Source organism: Triticum aestivum, chromosome 4D (assembly GCF_018294505.1).
Source record: "Triticum aestivum cultivar Chinese Spring chromosome 4D, IWGSC CS RefSeq v2.1, whole genome shotgun sequence".
NCBI classification, from domain to species: Eukaryota; Viridiplantae; Streptophyta; class Magnoliopsida; order Poales; family Poaceae; genus Triticum; species Triticum aestivum.
In genome coordinates this window covers 500,499,179-500,517,705 of record NC_057805.1, presented here as the reverse complement: position 1 = coordinate 500,517,705, position 18,527 = coordinate 500,499,179, and the positions used below count along the sequence as shown (strand labels likewise).

Below are 18,527 nucleotides of genomic sequence, written 5' to 3'. Positions count from 1 at the left end.
GTCGGTCAACCCTGTTTCTCCAGTCTCGGGAATATTCGATCCGCCGCCTGGAAGCCAGACGAGCCGCCTGCCTCGCCGTCCTTGCCCGGCCGCCCGGAGCCACCGGTAGACCGCCCTGTGATCCTGACCGGCCTGAAGGCTGACACCCGCGACTTGCCACTGCCTGCCCCGCTTGGTGCCCGGCCGGCTGCTGTCCAATCAGGTGCGCAGGGCGCACCACCGTGCCCTGCTGACCGGACTACCGGAGCTACCCACTTCCAGTCCGCTCCGCGGTCGCTTCCTCAGCCGCTGATCCTCCGGTCCTCCCCAATCCACATCCCCTGCTCAGCTCAGAGAGGTATCTCATCCCGGCGTCCCCTGATCTCTGAATCTCCATGCTTTGGACGAAATTACATTATGAAACTTATATGCAGTAATGCCTAGTTTGGCAGTGTAGTTTTTAAAATACCGCAGTATTCCAAAACTTCGGTATTGGCAATGAATACTACAGTTTCTGAAAACATCAATTTTGTCAGTTCTAATGAAACTACTGATATGTTTGGCTGGTACTGTTTTACAGTAGTTGTAGAAACCATAGGTGTTAATTGTGCTTTCAGGTTAATTGTGATTTCAGGTTAATTGTGCTTTTAGGTTACAAACCAAGCTGTATGGTAGTCAAGGACATGATGACACTAGCGTTTTCTAAAACTAAAAAAAAAAACAATGTATCAGGAATACAACTGCTTATGAAACTACAGTTGTTGGTTTAGCCAAACACCTCACAGTATTTAAAACTACAGTTTTTGTAGAAACCATAGTATTCTGATAATACTTCATATCCAAACAGGGCCTAATATTTGTTATTTTTATGCAGTGTGCAATGGATTTAGAGTCCACCAAATTACTATTGCGATTTCCAAGAGAAAGTACACAGTACTCAGCTGGTGTAATTGAATTTCTGGAGTTTGCATATAAAGATTTGAGGTAATAGCACCAGCAGTCCCAGAACTTGCACAGGATGTGATGATCTGGTCCAAAACTTGCAAAAGACAACTATTGAGTCCCACAACTTGCAGCCAATGTGCAAATCTAGTCCTAGCCAATCGTAGCACGACAAGTGGAGCCTAGTCAGCACAGCCAGTCAGCGCAGCACACTTTGCATTTACCCCCCTGGCCTATTCACTAATGAACCCGCACTACACCACCTGAGTTTAACTGCATGGTATATTCCTGGAATATCCTCCTCAGCTCACTCACCTCTCTGCTTCTGTCGACGAGGCCCTGCTCCAGCTCGCCGCCGCCGTCCAGCTAGCCGCCGCCGTCCGTCCAGCTCGCCGCCATGGTGTCTTGGAGTGAAGGATCCAGCTCGTCGTCCGACGGCTACTCTGTCACAAGTGAGGTTAGCTCCAGTACTTACATTCATACTCACTGGCATTTAGGGTTAGGTAAAAAATGGGGAATTTTTGCTAACAAGAATATGTTGTAGGCTCCTGCTGCTCTTTTCTGCTCTGAATGGACAGGCCTGCTTCAGATCTTGCAGCTAGATGTGAGCACCAATGTGTCTGTGAGAAGTTTGTGTCGTTTGAATCAGTTGACAGTGGAAGGAGGTATCTTGCTTGTCCACAAAAGGTGAGTAGATCTACAGTTGCTTGAGATTCTTGGAATGTGTCATGTTACTGTCATCTGTGTAAGCTTATAGTGTGTCATGTAACTGTGCTTTAGTTCAGCACCTAATATAGTTAACTGAGGAAAATTCTGTTGACTGAAGAAAAGTGCAGTTAATTAACTGAAAATTTCAGTTAACTACATCTTGTTTTTGTGCAGAAGTATTGGTTATGCTAAGAATTGATATTATGTTTGTTGTGCCATAGTGTTGTAAATATATTGAATGATTGACAGTGTAATTAATATAGTTTTACCAGAAGTTATGTTGTAAGAGTAGATTAATAGTGCTCCATGCTTTGCCATTTACCTAAAATTGTTTTTTTTCTTATTTGGTAGGAAATACCAAAATGCAACTATGTGGAGTGGATTGACCCTGAATGGCCTGCCACTCTGAAGATGAGTTTAGCCAGGGTTTGGGGCATGTATGATGATGAGAACAAGCTAAGGCTCAGGGAAAGTGTAGTTCTTGCTGAAGAAAATTTTAGGGTTGTGAAAGAGAAAGAAAAGATGGAAAATGATCTGAGGTTTTTTAAACTAGATTTTGCTAAGATGGTGGGTGACAAGGAGCAGGCAATTACTGAAATTGGGCAATGCAAGACTTGCTCTTTCTGACCTAAAGGAAGAGCTTGAGAAGAAGAAGATGTCTGATAAATCTACCACTAGCATTCATCAGGTTGTGAGGGCTAAGGCAGAGAAAGAGAGGGATGAGATGAAGCAACAGATGGACAGCATGAAGGAAGAGTTGGACAAAGTGGTGTTATAGAGGGATGAGCTGAATATGCAGTAATAGCTTTCCTCAGCTCAACCACATCAGCAAAGACCATCCCTACTTTAAATATAGGGTTTTTGATGTCCACCTTGGAACTGAAAGCTTTGAACTTGTACATCAGTTGCTCTTCTTCTTCTCTTGAAAGATTCAAATCTTCATCATCAAGTTCATAGTCAGGTTCCACCTCTTCCTCCTCTTGCTCAGCTTCTTCATCAACATCAAAGTCAATGTTCTCTTCATAAAGATCATCATCTCCATCATCTATGTCATAATCACTGTCAATGAAATCTGAATCTGAAAGCACTACATCTTCTGCAACATCAGTTAGCAAATGATCTTCTTCAGCAAAATCAGTCAGCAAGTGATCTTCTTCAGCAAAATCAGTCAAGTGATCTTCTTCAGCAAAATCAGTCAACAGTTGTTCTTCTACTGCAACATCAATCAGCAAGTGCTCTCCTTGTGCAACATCAGTAAGCAAAAGCTCTTCTTCTGCAACATTAGCCTGCAAGATGTCTGCTTCTGTCTCATGTGCTGCAAAGTCTGAAATTGGATCTTCATCATTGACTGAGATGATGCTGTGAGAACTGGCTGCAACAACATTTGGGTTTACCACACTGACAGGATTCTCAACTGATCTCACTGTACATATCAAATCTTGCCTGAAATTGCTGATGAAATCTGAATGATCAACCATGATTGCAAGAACCTTATGCTGAGCACTGGCAGTTATCATTTGCTTCACATCCTCATCACCTATGATTCTCAGCATACCATCTGAAACTGTTTTGTCAGGCATGCACCAATAAATGATGTGCTCATTGACAGGATATCCCGACCATAGCAGGTGCTCTTCAATGACTGCATATGAGAATGTACCTGCATCAACATAGTCAAGCACCTCCACTGAAGGATTATAGTACTCCATGTTATTTATTGGTCCACAGAATAGTCCACCATGCTCCAGTTCTAATGTGAAGAAAGGGGTGTCCACACTAAGTCCCATTGCTGAATCACAAACTACAACCACACAGTGCATAATGTAAGCACAAGCATCAAAAAAGATGACTGAATAAATACATTTAACTGCATCTTCAAGTCACTGAACAAAAAATTCAGCTATCTTCAGAAACTGAGTTAACTGAATTTTTTCAGATAACTGCAACTTCCAACTGAATTCAGTTAACAGAATAAATTCAGTTAACTACAACTTGCAAATTAACTCAACAAAAGCAGTAACAAACTAAGTTAGCACGGCTAATGTACAAACTAAGCTTTAATCCACTACTTATCTCAAGCCGTGCCCTACATTGGCCAAATAAAGTTCAGACTTTTTACACTGCAGATGCTGCCCCCTACGCACAAACCCTAGGCCAAATTGGCATGTATTTGCAAAACAGTATGTACGCCATGAACCTTAAGTCTCACCGGAAAACATTCAAAACAAGAACCCTAGGTTCTTGCCTAAAATCGCCAATTTCACCCAAAACCCTAGACTACAATCGACTACCCGAAGACCAGCCTGACGTCGCGGGAACCACTACAACCACTAACTACCAAACAATGTGCCTGAAACGAGCTCAGAGCAGGGCGATCCAACGGGGAGGAGAACACTAACCAAGAGGGTTGACATCGAGCAGAGAGAGGACGACAGAGCAGAGAGGATGAGACAACTAACCATAATCCGGAGGGTTGACACCGAACGGCCGAACTTGGTGCGCGGTAGGCGGTGGCTGCACACCGCCGGTGAAGTTCGGCGACGACGCCATTGGGGGAGAGGGCGACGAGCGCAGCCAGCACGGCCTCCTGTCAGTCGGTCACGGACAGGGGGGAGAGGGCGACGAATGATTGGTCGAGGGGGAGTGAGACCCAATAAATTCAGGTGAAAAGTGCGGTGTAGTGTGGGTTCATTAGTGAATAGGCCAGGGGGGTAAATGCAAAGTGTGCTGCGCTGACCGGCTGTGCTGACTAGGCTCCACTTGTCGTGCTACGATTGGCTAGGACTAGATTTGCACATTGGCTGCAAGTTGTGGGACTCAATAGTTGTCTTTTGCAAGTTTTGGACCAGATCATCACATCCTATGCAAGTTCTGGGACTGCTGGTGCTATTACCTCTAAAGATTTACCAGCAGATGCAATGATCCGATGTCCATGTGAAGATTGTGTTCACACTGAAGTACTATCAAGGGATGATGCCCGTGACCATTTAATGTGGAATGGAATGCTTCAGAGCTATGACAAATGGGTTTTTCATGGCGAGTCTTCATCCGATCACAATGATGATCAACAACCACAACCTGAAACTGAAGAAAATGCTAATATGAATGAAATGATTATGGATTCAATTAGGAAAATATATGATGGTGATGTGCCTATGAGTGATAGTACAGATTTTTCAAATCCACTTCCTGATGGAGCAACTAAAGAAGCAGAAGCATTGTACAAATTAATTCAAGATTCAGAGAAGCCTTTGGGCCAGGATGTGAATTGTCTCAGCTTTCCTTACTTGCACTTTTGTTATGGTCAGATAAGTCATTTGAAGATCTACTTAATATTCTGCACATGGCTATTCCAAATGGTAAAGCTCTGCCCCAAAATTTTTACGAGGCCAAGAAGATCATATCAAAGTTTGGATTAGGATATAAAAAAATTCATGTCTGCCCAAATAACTGTCAGTTGTTCTGGAAAGAGACAGAAAATGATGATTTTTGCTCTAAATGCAATGCATCTAGGTGGAAAGATAAAATGCCCGAAACCAAGTTAACTAAAAAGGAAAGAAAGAGAGCTACCCCAATGAAAGTTCTGAGATACTTTCCAATCAAAGAGTGGCTGAAAAGGATATTCATGTGCAAAGAAACAGCAACTCTAGCTCGATGGCATGATGAAGGGCGCACCAAGCAGCATGGAGTGCTACGGCATCCAGCAGATTCCGAGGCATGGAAGAAATTTGATGAGAAGCATGGGTTTGCAGATGATTGTCGTAATATTCGGTTTGGCATAGCAACAGATGGATTTAATCCATATGGGATGCTGATCAATAAATATAGTTGTTGGCCAGTTGTGCTAGTCATGTATAACCTGCCTCCATGGCTATGCATGAAGAAATCTTATCTGTCATTGTCTTTGATTATTCCTGGACCTAAGAGCCCTGGAGATAAGATTCATGTTTTTATGCAGCCTCTTTTAGAAGATTTGAGAGATCTTTATGTGAATGGGATGACAACCTATGATGCATCCGAACAGAAAACATTTAAACTCAGAGCGGCTGTCTTGTGGACCATAAATGATTTCCCAGCATTAGGAATGCTTGCTTCATATATGGTTCATGGAGATTATGCATGTCCACCTTGTGGTGCAAATGTATGGACCAAGCGCTTGAAATATGGCAAGAAAGCTTGTTTTATGGGTCACCGGCGATTTCTGCCACTTGATGTGGTACATTTAAAACTCTCAACCATTCGTATTTGAATTTGATATTATATATATATTCTTATTATTCGCATTTTTCCTGTATTTAGGAAGTGTTGAAAGATATTATGGACAACAACCTTGAATTAGCAGATAACAGCGGTGGAAAGACTGCATGGAAAGGAGATGCGTTGAGCAAAGTATTAGGGGATGACAAGCCTGGCCATGTACATGGTTTGGGACTAGTTCCAAACCCAAAAAAACTTTTTGATGTTTCCACTTCACGTGTATTCCAGAATACACATTTTACTTCGATGGAGGATACACCAAATGAAGATATCAAGTAAATAAAAATCAGGATGCTAAAATTACGGAACTAGAGGAGAAGATGAGAAGAATGGAAAGACAACCAAATCAGGTAAATTTCTAACAAATGTAAGCTTCATTTATTTTGTGCACTAACCTTTCCGTATTCCTATCATAGGAAACTTCAGATCCAATGGCTACAATTGGGCTTGAACCTTCGGTTGATGGACACAACTCAAACAGAAAAGTTTGTATCTTGTCAAAGTACACAATAAAATTCCTCAAATTTGACTCCAGAAATTATTTCTCATTTGATATTTATGTTATGCTATCTGTAGAGAGTGCTTGCTCCTCCGGTTGATGGACTCCAACTTGTTAAAAAACGATCAAATAATTTACAGAACAAGCCAAGTGGATCAAAAGATGCAGATTTGCAAGCATCAAACAAGAATTATGTTTCAGATAAGGTTTGTCTACTTAAATAATCTTTACAACCTGTCATTGCTGAGTTTTAAGTTGTTGTGCTTGCACTTTTTGCAATTGCATATAAAATACCCAAAACTTGATGTGTGATCATTTTATCCTAGAACAAAGAAACTATGGTTCATAATGGTGGCAGTGCACGACAACTAGAAAAATGCTCTACTGCACACAAGGTATCAACATAGTCCCATATACAAAGTTATGATCAAACTATAGTGCTCCCATGTCTATGTCTTTACTTGTTGCTATCAGAATGTTGTCCAGAACCAAGAAACTCCTCATAATTTTAGTGCTCAGCAAGGGGAAATAAATTCTGCTACACATAAGGTATATTTCCGTTACCATATACAATATGTTCAAAATATATTGCTCTGATGGTTATGTATCTACAGGTCGTCTTGCCATCAGAATGTTGTTCAGAACAAAGAAACTTTTCTTGAGAATGTTAGTGCACGTCAGGGAGATAAAACTTCTGCTGCAAACAAACGGGTATCTTTTCATAATCACATACACATTTCTGTTCAAACTATAATGCTAGCTTGTTTATTTGTTTATGACTTCTTCTTTGCTATCATACTGTTGTCCAGATCAAAAAAACAACAAAAGGTGCCAATGCAAGCAGTAAGAGTGCTCAAAGTGGTTCGCTGAGCTGGTTGGGTGCCAGTGAATTACCTGTAAGAGTGCTCATTCATTTCATATGTTCCTCTGTTTTCTTTCTATTTTTCTCATATGGTTACTTTGATTTTCTCTAACAGGCAGGAACTAAAGTATTCTTGAAGAGCCTGAAAAACCATAACAGGGATGTAGCTCTTGCTACAATTGTAAGTTGTGATCCAAACTTTAAACTTGATGGTGCTGAAATTAGGAATGAATTCTGGGCGGTGCATGTTGATATGGCACTTGTGAAAACTGAAAATTTGGTACGGAGTCGCAAAAACTGCACTACTCTCGGTAATGCAGAAAAAACAAAGATTGCATGGCCCTCAACAAAAACTGCACTATTATGGAGCATTGATTAAATAATAATAATAATAATAATAATAATAATAATAATAATAATCACACTAAATCTGTGCCAACACTTGAAGCGTTGGAAATTCTTCGTTGCCAAGTAATGGGATTTTGATTCTTCACTAGTGCAGAACCGGGCTTTAGTGCCGGTTCGTAAGGGCCTTTAGTGCCGGTTCTACAACCGGCACTAAAGAGTGGAGACTAAAGCCCTCCCTTACTACCGGTTCGGCACGAACCGGCGCTAAAGTGCCACTACGTGGCACGAGCCAGGCCTGGGTGCTGGTAGACCATTAGTACCGGTTGGTAGCACCAACCGGTACTAAATATTTGGGGGGGGGGGTTGGTTTGATTTTTATTTTTCCATTAATTTTGTGTTTTCCATTTAATTCTTTTTTTGCTGGTATTTTACGACAGTACATATTGTACACGTTATGCATATATATAAATAGATTTTCTCGTAGAACCCATCATATATATATATAATCGAATGTCTCACAACCACCATTAATTATTCACACATACACATGTATATATATACAATTTCTCCTACATGTTGCCTTGGTGCCTTCGAAGCACGATGACAAGTAGTTCATGGGGGCGGTAGCGGGTAATAGTATTCTCCTTTGGGATCTATGACCCGGTCGAGCAAAAATCCCGCTATTTCCTCTTGAAGTGCTAGTATGCGCTCCGTTGGTAGGAGTTGCTCCCGCACCTCTCTGAACTGTTAAGAAGGAGATCAATATGCATGTGTATTAGTTGTGTGACTAGATATCGATAATGGTGTAAAAATTTGTGAATAGTTTCTGACAAACGTACCCAGGCCTGTCTATCAGATCTGCTCCTTTCGGGCGCCATCATGCGAATGTTCTTGCAAACTTAGAATGCACACAGATCAGTCCCCGGCGCCTTCTTGAGGGCCTTTACGAGAATTGAATTTAATCAGGTAATAATTAATCAAGCATGATAATTAATTAATGGTATTGAAACAAGAATTAAAGAGATGGTAGCTAGCTAGCTAGTACTACTTAATTACTTACCTTGGGTCGATACCAAAATAGCTTTTCTCGCCATTTTCCTGGAGTCACCTTGATGAACTTTGCCCAAGCCCTGCCCGCCGGCAAAGAAAATTAATAAAGGGGTTATTAAATAGTTCATATCAGGAAATGACGAACTAAATAGGCCGAGATATAGTTAATAATGATTGAAATTAGCTGTTGACTATCCCCTTCACGATGTTGTAGTCACTTTCTTTTTTAAGTAGTGAGTCCAGTACTTCAACTTTTCCTTCTTCAACTTTAATGTCTAACAAGATCTAGTGGTACCTGCATGCGCATACGTTTGCATGTATAAATTAAGCGGGCATGTGCATAACACTAATCAACTAACCGTAAACCCTATACACTTATTAACATCTAGCTAGTAAGCAAAAACAGAATTTGTAGTACAAGACAGTGTGACTCACTCGAAGTTGTAAGGAAGTAGTATATCTTCATTGCTATTGAGGCGCTTCAAGAACTCTAACATTTTATTCTCTACATCTTGTCTATACCATTCCAATTTCCATGTGTATTCATTAACGGTATTTGGGTCAATGAACCCAATGCCATAGCGTCCAGCTTTTTTCATTTCATAGATCTTCATCCTGCATAATACCACAGAAAAGAATATAGTGAGGATAATTACAGGTAATGATCGATCAATGAGCACTAAAACTAGCTTGAGACTTAAATTACAGAAAGAAATCACTTACAGACAATAGCAACTGACGAGAGATTTGTTGAGTGCATCTTGATTGAATAATTGAAATAGTTCTGAATACTCAACGGACACAGCTAGCTTATGGAAGTAATGATCTTTCTCGACTTTCACCATGAGGGACTCTCGATTGGAAATCTTGGTAATGTTCATGTACCATTGATGCAATTCATACATTCTCGTTGGGAGGTTCTTGACCTCGTCTGGCTTGACCAAAGGTTGGCCCCGGACATATTTCCGTTTTATTTCCTCCTCTCTAAGCGGAGACATGGGCTCGATATCGAGGAGTTGTCCAACAGTGATCTTGAGCATTTCAGCCTGCATTATATGATCCTCGGTTATTACCACATTGCCCAGCTGGGGAACGTAAACGGTTTAGCCGCAATAATATTGGGCGCGCGTACTCTCATGTGTTGTTGGCACAACAAGCGGGGGGATCGATTGCGCCGCCTGTTCTCCCAGCTGGGGAACGGTTTTCCCGCATTTTTTGACAGCTGCTTGTTGGCTCGAGCTCGAGCTCGCTTCTTTCTGTAGTCGTGCTCGATGTGCCTTCCTGATTTGGCGCTCATAGTCTGAGTCAACAGGCTTGGGAGCTGGTGGTCTAGCCATACGAATGAAGTGGTCAATCTTTTCCTCACACACTTTCTCCCTCGGCGGCGGTGCCGGTTCCGGTCTAAAATGGGCGTCCACTTGGGCCTTCACTATGGCATCGTTTTGCTCCCCGGTCATGTCGTAAGGCATCTGAGGAAGAGGAGCGAGGCTTGGACCATATTTATATCGCTTGTCTCCGCCTGTACTTCCTGTACTACCTCGACTCGTACCGCTACGCACCATAGCTACAGCGTGTCTCTTCTGCGATTGTTGAGGCGGCGGAGATGGCTGACGTGGCTGAGTTGGAGCAGGAGGAGTGGCCTGACGCTGTGCCGGACTTGAAGCAGGAGGTGTGGCCTGACACGGTGTCGGACTTGAAACAGGAGGAGTGGCCTGATGTTGTGCCGGACTTGAAGCAGGAGTCTGCTCACGCGTTCATGGACTTGGAGGAGCGGGAATCTGCTGACACGGTGGCGGACTTCAAGGAGGAGTCGGCTCACGCATTCGTGGACTTGGAGGAGCGGGAGTCTGCTGACTCGGTGGCGGACTTCGAGGAGGAGTCGGCAGACGCGGTGTCGGTGGATTTCAAAAGACGATGCAATCCTTTCTCCACGGGATGATACGATGTATGGCCTCTCCCAGTGTGTGCTCGTCGTCACCTCTAGGAATGTCAAGCTGTAGCCCCGAATATGGGTCCACCACCTCATCAACCAAGACACGAGCATAGCCCGCTGGAATCGGGGTGCAATGGAAGGTTGCTTCGGGGGTAATTGTAAAAGCAACGGCGTCCGCCACCTTCATGGATATGTTCTTCATTTTGAAGTGTAGCTCACAGTTAGTGTTCTCTATGATGTCATCCACAGGGTATGTATCCAGCAGTGCATCGCCTGGGGCAGAACCAACGCTGCTTCTCGGCATGGATGGGACGATGCTATCCAATGCTGGACGATCATCCGCTTGCTGCTGCCGCTGCTGAGACCCCCTTTCCTGGCTAAGTGAGTCGATCTGCTGCTGCTGCTGCTGCTGGAATTTGAGTGCCAAGTCCGCGTGCCTTGCTTCTAGGCCTTGAAGGCGTTCTGCGTCCTGCTTCCTCTGCTCCTCCTCCAGCTTCCTCTTCTTCTCCTCCTCCATCTTCTTTCTTGCACGGGTCCTGTAGTCGTCGTTCCATTCCAAAAAGCCCTCATACCAGGGAATAACGCCCTTGCCTCGTGTTCTTCCCGGGTGTTCAGGATTTCCCAGGGCGCGCGTAAGCTCGTCCTTCTCTTTGTTGGGCGGGAACACCCCCTTTCGAGCATCTTCTACTGCGTCAAGTAACTTTTGTTCGGCTCCTTTTAGACTTGCCTTCTTCGAAACCAGGCATGTCTTCGGGTCCAACGCCCCCCATGCACATAGAACCAAGTTCTGCACATAGGGGACCAGCTCCTAGTAACCGGAGTGACCCCTGCATCCTCCATCTCTTGCTCAGACTTATCCCACTTAGGCATTGCCACCGTGTAGCCACCTGGCCCCAGCCTATGGAACTGCTTCTCTGCGTCTTTTTTGCGGCATTGGCCTTGTTTTTTCTCGACAGTTCCTTAGATAATTCTGATTCCTTGAATTTCACGAAAGCGGGCCAGTGTTCTCTTTGCTTCTCCAATGTTCCCTTGAATTCTGGAGTCTTCCTTTTTGCAGCGAGGTAGTTGGCCCATACAGTTTTCTTGTGGGTGTTGAATGCAATTGCCATCTTCTTAAGAGCAGCGTCCTTGACTTTCTGCACATCTGCATCAGTGAAATAATCTGGTAGGGTGCAATGTTCCATCAGAGATTCCCAAAGATTTTTTTTTGCTCTGTCGTCGACCCAAGTAACATCTGGACGTTTAGTTTTTGGCTCTTTCCATTCTTGAATGGAGATCGGGAGTTGGTCCTTCACAAGAACTCCGCACTGACGAGTCCACTTGTTCGCAATGTTCTTAGGCGTGAGGGGTTCGCCATTAGCTTTGATGGAGTCGATGTTGTACTTTACACCCTCCTTCAACTTTTTGCCCGGGCCTCGCTTTGTCCTGTTGTCTGTAGAAGCAGATTTGCTCGATCCGGAGGGCTGAAAGAAGAAAGATCGATTCGTTAATATATCTTCAAATCAAAAAAACATGTGATGATCACCAGATGCCTGCTTATATAAATATACCTAGCCGGTAGTCTTTGTTATTTCAAGATCAACATTGTCTGTGTCATCATAAACATTGTCTGCGTCATCATAATCATAATCATAGTTCATGACTTCATCAGCTTGGTCGTCGAGATCGAATATCTTATCATCACCCTCCCCGGTATTGTTCAGATATTGGGAGCCGTCATCTGCTTCATTCAGATCATCTAGCCTGCGAGGGCTGCGTATGATCTCGAACAATTCCTCTTCTCTCTCTCTGCCGGTATTGTCCGCCATAGCTTTTACTTAACTAATACAGAAGAAATATAAAACAATTTAGTAATCAAATTACAATGCATGGATGCAATCAATAAGGAAAAACTGAATGATATAGTACATAATATGCATCGTCTCGAATGATATATAATCTCGAGTACATCATCTCGAATAATATATATAATCTCGAATACATCGTCTCGAATATTATATATGGAATACATCACTGGCTAGGTAGCTAATAAAGATCGAATACTACAGAAGAATCTAGGCCACTCGCGGTTCCTGGGGCGCGAGCGATGGACACCCAAAGAGAAGGAACCATCACAGGATCATATCTCCGGTCATCTGCCCAAAGAACCTGCCAGGTATTGGAGAACCTGACGTCCATAGCATCCATGTATCGATGGACGTGCTCTTCCTCCTCCCTGACAAGGCGACGACGACGGGGGCGGCGACGAGGGGCGGCGGCGACGAGGCAGAGGAGAAAGAAGCAGAGGGAGAGATGAGAAACTGAATTTTTTTGAAGTGTTTTCTTATATAGAACACCCCTTTAGTACCGGTTGGAGCCACAAACCGGTACTAAAAGTCTGTTTTGGCCAGGCGAAGCGGCGGGAAGCGCACCCCCTTTAGTACCGGGTGGTGGCACCAACTGGTACTAAAGACCCCCCTTTAGTACCAGTCGGAGCCACGACCCGGTACTAAAGGGTGTGCGCTGCCAGGCGAGGGGCGCAGAAGTTTAGTCCCACCTCGCTAGTTGAGGAGCGCCAAGACCAGTTTATAAGCCCCGGCGCGGGCACTGCATTGAGCTCCTCTCAAAAGCAGGCCTTCTGGGCCTACCTCTCCTACTCCGCCTGTGGGCCTACTGGGCTTACGGGCCTGCATCCTGGCCCAACTACAGGTTGGGTTTCTAGTCGTATGCAGGCCGCTCTGGCCCAGTAGGTAGGCTTTTTTATTTTCTTATTTTGCTTTATTTATTTTTGGTTTATTTATTTTTGAGTTGTTTTTTTGCTGTATTTAGAGTTTCTTTGTGAATATTTTTGCTTTAGGTACAAAAAATTACAAACTTTCTGTTAGTGCCGGTAGTTTTCAAATTTGAATAGTTTAAATTTTGAATTATTTGAAATTTGTGTGAATCACTAGTTTGGGAATAACTTAACTTTGAAAATAGATTTTTCAGTGCTTCTTTTTTCTTATGTTTAATATTAGTGTGTTTTGTCATTATATTCAATTTGGTAATGCTTAGGTTATTTAAAAAATGAAATGCCTTTGTAACAGATGAGTTTTCGTCCGAAACCCTGATACTTCGAAAGAGATTGTCCATTTTGTACACGAAGTGCATCTAGTTTTTGCGGTAACCCTCTCTACTTTTTTGCACATGCTATGTGGGTGAAATTATGATACCATGCCAACTTTCAACCTTTTCTGAGTTCATTTGAAATGCTTTCCAATTTCAGGGTCATTTACCTGAAAAAATCAGTAAATGCATGAAAGAATTTGTTTGCACATAAAATTTCTTCGCGTTTCAAATGCCAAAACACATAACTACCCTAACTATTACAGAGATTCCCTCCTGGGTGTGAAACACAGAAGAAAGTGATGATAGTGAAGCCGATCACATCCCAGATCTTTGGGTGTGAAACCTTTTCTTCGAGTGTGTCCCTTTGCGCCATAGCCATGGAAAATCTTCATCATTTAACTGGATGCTCGGGTCAATATTCACTGTGAATGGAGCAATTTCATCAAACTTTTCATAATCTTCCGACATGTCTGTCTTGTCATCCACTCCCACGATGTTTCTCTTCCCAGAAAGAACTATGTGGCGCTTTGGCTCATCGTATGATGCATTAGCTTCCTTATCTTTTCTTTTTCTCGGCTTGGTAGACATGTCCTTCACATAGAAAACCTATGCCACATCATTGGCTAGGACGAATGGTTCGTCTCAATACGCAAGATTGTTGAGATCCACTGTTGTCATTCCGTACTGCGGGTCTTCCGTTACCCCGCCTCGTGTCATATTGACCCATTTGCACCGAAACAAAGGGACCTTCAAACCACGTCCATAGTCAAGTTCCCATATGTCCTCTATGTAACCATAATATGTTTCCTTTCCCGTCTTGGTTGTTGCATCAAAGCGGACACCACTGTTTTGGTTGGTGCTCTTCTTATCTTGGGCGATCGTGTAAAATGTATTACCATTTATCTCGTACCCTTTGAAAGTCATTATATTCGAAGATGGTAACTGGGACAGCGAGTACAGGTCATCTTCAATAGAGGCGTCATGCATGGTACGTGTCTGCAACCAGCCGGCGAAACTCCTGGTTTGTTCACGTGTAATCCAGTCATCAGACCGCTCCGGGTGTTTGGAGCGTAGAAAATTCTTGTGTTCGTCCATATACGGAGCCACCAAGGCGGAATTCTGTAGAACTGTGTAGTGTGCTTCAGTGAGAGAATGTCCGTCCATACATATTAGTTGATTCCCTCCTAGCGTGCCTTTTCCCTCCAGTCTGCCCTTATGCCGCGATTCAGGAACACCAATCGGCTTAAGGTCAGGAATAAAGTCAATACAAAACTCAATGACCTCCTCATTGTGATGGCCCTTGGAGATGCTTCCTTCTGGCCTAGCACGGTTATGAACATATTTCTTTAAGACTCCCATGAACCTCTCAAAGGGGAACATATTGTGTAGAAATACAGGACCCAAAACGTTAATCTCTTCGCATAGGTGAACTAGGACGTGCGTCATGATGTTGAAGAAGGATGGTGGGAACACCAACTCGAAACTGACAAGACATTGCACCAAATCATTCTCTAACCTTGGTATGATTTCTGGATCGATTACCTTCTGAGAGATTGCATTGAGGAATGCACATAGCTTCACAATGGCTAATCGAACGTTATCCGGTAGAAGCCCCCTCAATGCAACCGGAAGCAGTTGCGTCATAATCACGTGGCAGTCATGAGACTTTAGGTTCTGGAACTTTTTCTCTGCCATGTTTATTATTCCCTTTATATTCGACGAGAAGCCAGACGGTACCTTAATACTGAGCAGGCATTCAAAGAAGATTTCCTTCTCTTCTTTGGTAAGAGCGTAGCTGGCATGACCCTGATGTATGCCGTCTTTTCCGTGTATACGTTGCTGGTCCTCCCGTGCCTCAGGTGTATCTTTTGTCTTCCCATACACGCCCAAGAAGCCAAGTAGGGTCACGCAAAGATTCTTCGTCACGTGCATCACGTCGATTGCGGAGCGGACCTCTAGGTCTTTCCAATAGGGCAGGTCCCAAAATATAGATTTCTTCTTCCACATGGGTGCGCGTCCGTCAGCGTCATTCGGAACAGGTTGTCCGCCAGGACCCTTTCCAAAGACTACCTTCAAATCCTTGACCATATCATGTACATCAGCACCAGTACGGTGGCGAGGCTTCGTCCGGTGATCCGCCTCACCTTTGAAATGCTTGCCTTTCTTTCTTACGGGATGCCTGCTCGGAAGAAATCGACGATGTCCCAGGTACACATTCTTCCTACAATTGTCCAAATATATACTGTCGGTATCATCCAAACAGTGCGTGCATGCGCGGTATCCCTTGTTTGTCTATCCTGAAAGGTTACTGAGAGCAGGCCAATCATTGATGGTCACGAACAGCAACGCCTTTAGGTCAAATTCTTCCCCCATGTGCTCATCCCACGCACGTGTTGGAAATATGCCCTAGAGGCAATAATAAATGGTTATTATTATATTTCTTTGTTCATGATAATTGTCTATTGTTCATGCTATAATTGTGTTATCCGGAAATCGTAATACATGTGTGAATACATAGACCACAACGTGTCCCTAGTAAGCCTCTTGTTGACTAGCTCGTTGATCAACAGATAGTCATGGTTTCCTGACTATGGACATTGTATGTCATTGATAACGGGATCACATCATTAGGAGAATGATGTGATGGACAAGACCCAATCCTAAGCATAGCATAAAAGATCGTGTAGTTTCGTTTGCTAGAGCTTTTCCAATGTCAAGTATCTTTTCCTTAGACCATGAGATCGTGCAACTCCCGGATACCGTAGGAGTGCTTTGGGTGCACCAAACGTCACAACGTAACTGGGTGACTATAAAGGTACACTACGGGTATCTCTGAAAGTGTCTGTTGGGTTGGCACGGATCGAGACTGGGATTTGTCACTCCGTGTGACGGAGAGGTATCTGGGCCCACTCGGTGATGCATCATCATAATGAGCTCAATGTGACTAAGGCGTTAGTCACGGGATCATGCATTGCAGTACGAGTAAAGAGACTTGCCGGTAACGAGATTGAACAAGGTATTGGGATACCGACGATCGAATCTCGGGCAAGTAACATACCGATTGACAAAGGGAATTGCATACGGGATTGATTGAATCCTCGACATCGTGGTTCATCCGATGAGATCATCGTGGAACATGTGGGAGCCAACATGGGTATCCAGATCCCGCTGTTGGTTATTGACCGGAGAGGCGTCTCGGTCATGTCTGCATGTCTCCCGAACCCGTAGGGTCTACACACTTAAGGTTCGGTGACGCTAGGGTTGTAGAGATATAAGTATGCGGAAACCCGAAAGTTGTTCGGAGTCCCGGATGAGATCCCGGACGTCACAAGGAGTTCCGGAATGGTCCGGAGGTGAAGAATTATATATAGGAAGTCCAGTTTCGGCCACTAGGAAAGTTTCGGGGGTTATCAGTATTGTACCGGGACCACCGGAAGGGTCCCGGGGGTCCACCGGGTGGGGCCACCTGTCCCGGAGGGCCCCATGGGCTGAAGTGGGAAGGGAACCAGCCCATAGTGGGCTGGGGCGCCCCCCATGGGCCTCCTCCCTGCGCCTAGGGTTGGAAACCCTAGGGTGGGGGGCGCCCCACTTGCCTTGGGGGGCAAGTCACCCCCCTGGCCGCCGCCCCCCCATCCAGATGGGATCCTGGCCGGCGCCCCCCTCCCAGGGGGCCTATATAAAGGGGGGGAGGGAGGGCAGCAACATTACATCCTTGGGCGCCTCCCTCCTCCCCTGCTACACCTCTCCCTCTCGCAGAAGCTCGGCGAAGCCCTGCCGAGATCCCGCTACATCCACCACTACGCCGTCGTGCTGCTAGATCTCCATCAACCTCTCCTTCCCCCTTGCTGGATCAAGAAGGAGGAGACGTCGCTGCACCGTACGTGTGTTGAACGCGGAGGTGCCGTCCGTTCGGCACTCGGTCATCGGTGATTTGAATCACGGCGAGTACGACTCCGTCATCCACGTTCATTGGAACGCTTCCGCTCGCGATCTACAAGGGTATGTAGATGCACTCCTTTCCCCTCGTTGCTAGTATACTCCATAGATGGATCTTGGTGAGCGTAGGAAAATTTTAAAATTCTGCTACGATCTCCAACAGCACGTACACCTGTTCCATTCCACAGCTGTAAGAGTTCTTCAACTAATGGCCTTAGGTACACATCAATGTCGTTGTCAGGTTGCTTAGGGCCTTGGATGAGAACTGGCATCATAATGAACTTCCGCTTCATGCACAACCAAGGAGGAAGGTTATACAGACATAGAGTCACAGGCCAGGTGCTATGGTTGCTGCTCTGCTCCCCAAAAGGATTAATGCCATCTGCGCTTAGACCAAACCATACGTTCCTTGCGTCATCTACAAACTCCTTCCCGTACTTTCTCTCAATTTTTCTCCACTGCGACCCGTCAGCGGGTACTCTCAACTTTCCGTCTTTCTTACGGTCTTCTCTGTGCCATCGCATCGCCTTGGCATGCTCTTTGTTTTGGAACAAATGTTTCAACCGTGGTATTATAGGAGCATACCACATCACCTTGGCAGGAATCTTCTGAAGGAAATATGCCCTAGAGGCAATAATAAAGTATTATATATTTCCTTATATCATGATAAATGTTTATTATTCATGCTAGAATTGTATTAACCGGAAACATAATACATGTGTGAATACATAGACAAACAGAGTGTCACTAGTATGCCTCTACTTGACTAGCTCGTTAATCAAAGATGCTTATGTTTCCTGGCCATAGACATGAGTTGTCATTTGATTAACGGGATCACCTCATTAGGAGAATGACGTGATTGACATGACCCATTACGTTAGCTTAGCACCCGATCGTTTAGTATGTTGCTATTGCTTTCTTCATGA

At 44.3% G+C, this 18,527-nt stretch overlaps 1 long non-coding RNA gene across 1 annotated transcript; it reads left to right on the top strand.

Moving 5' to 3' along the window:
- LOC123100593 (uncharacterized) lies at nucleotides 1-3,506 on the top strand. The gene is made up of 4 exons (XR_006448437.1): nucleotides 1-337; nucleotides 854-1,378; nucleotides 1,466-1,608; nucleotides 1,981-3,506. It is a non-coding gene; the product is annotated as an uncharacterized lncRNA (long non-coding RNA).
- Nucleotides 3,507-18,527: the final 15,021 nt, after the last annotated feature.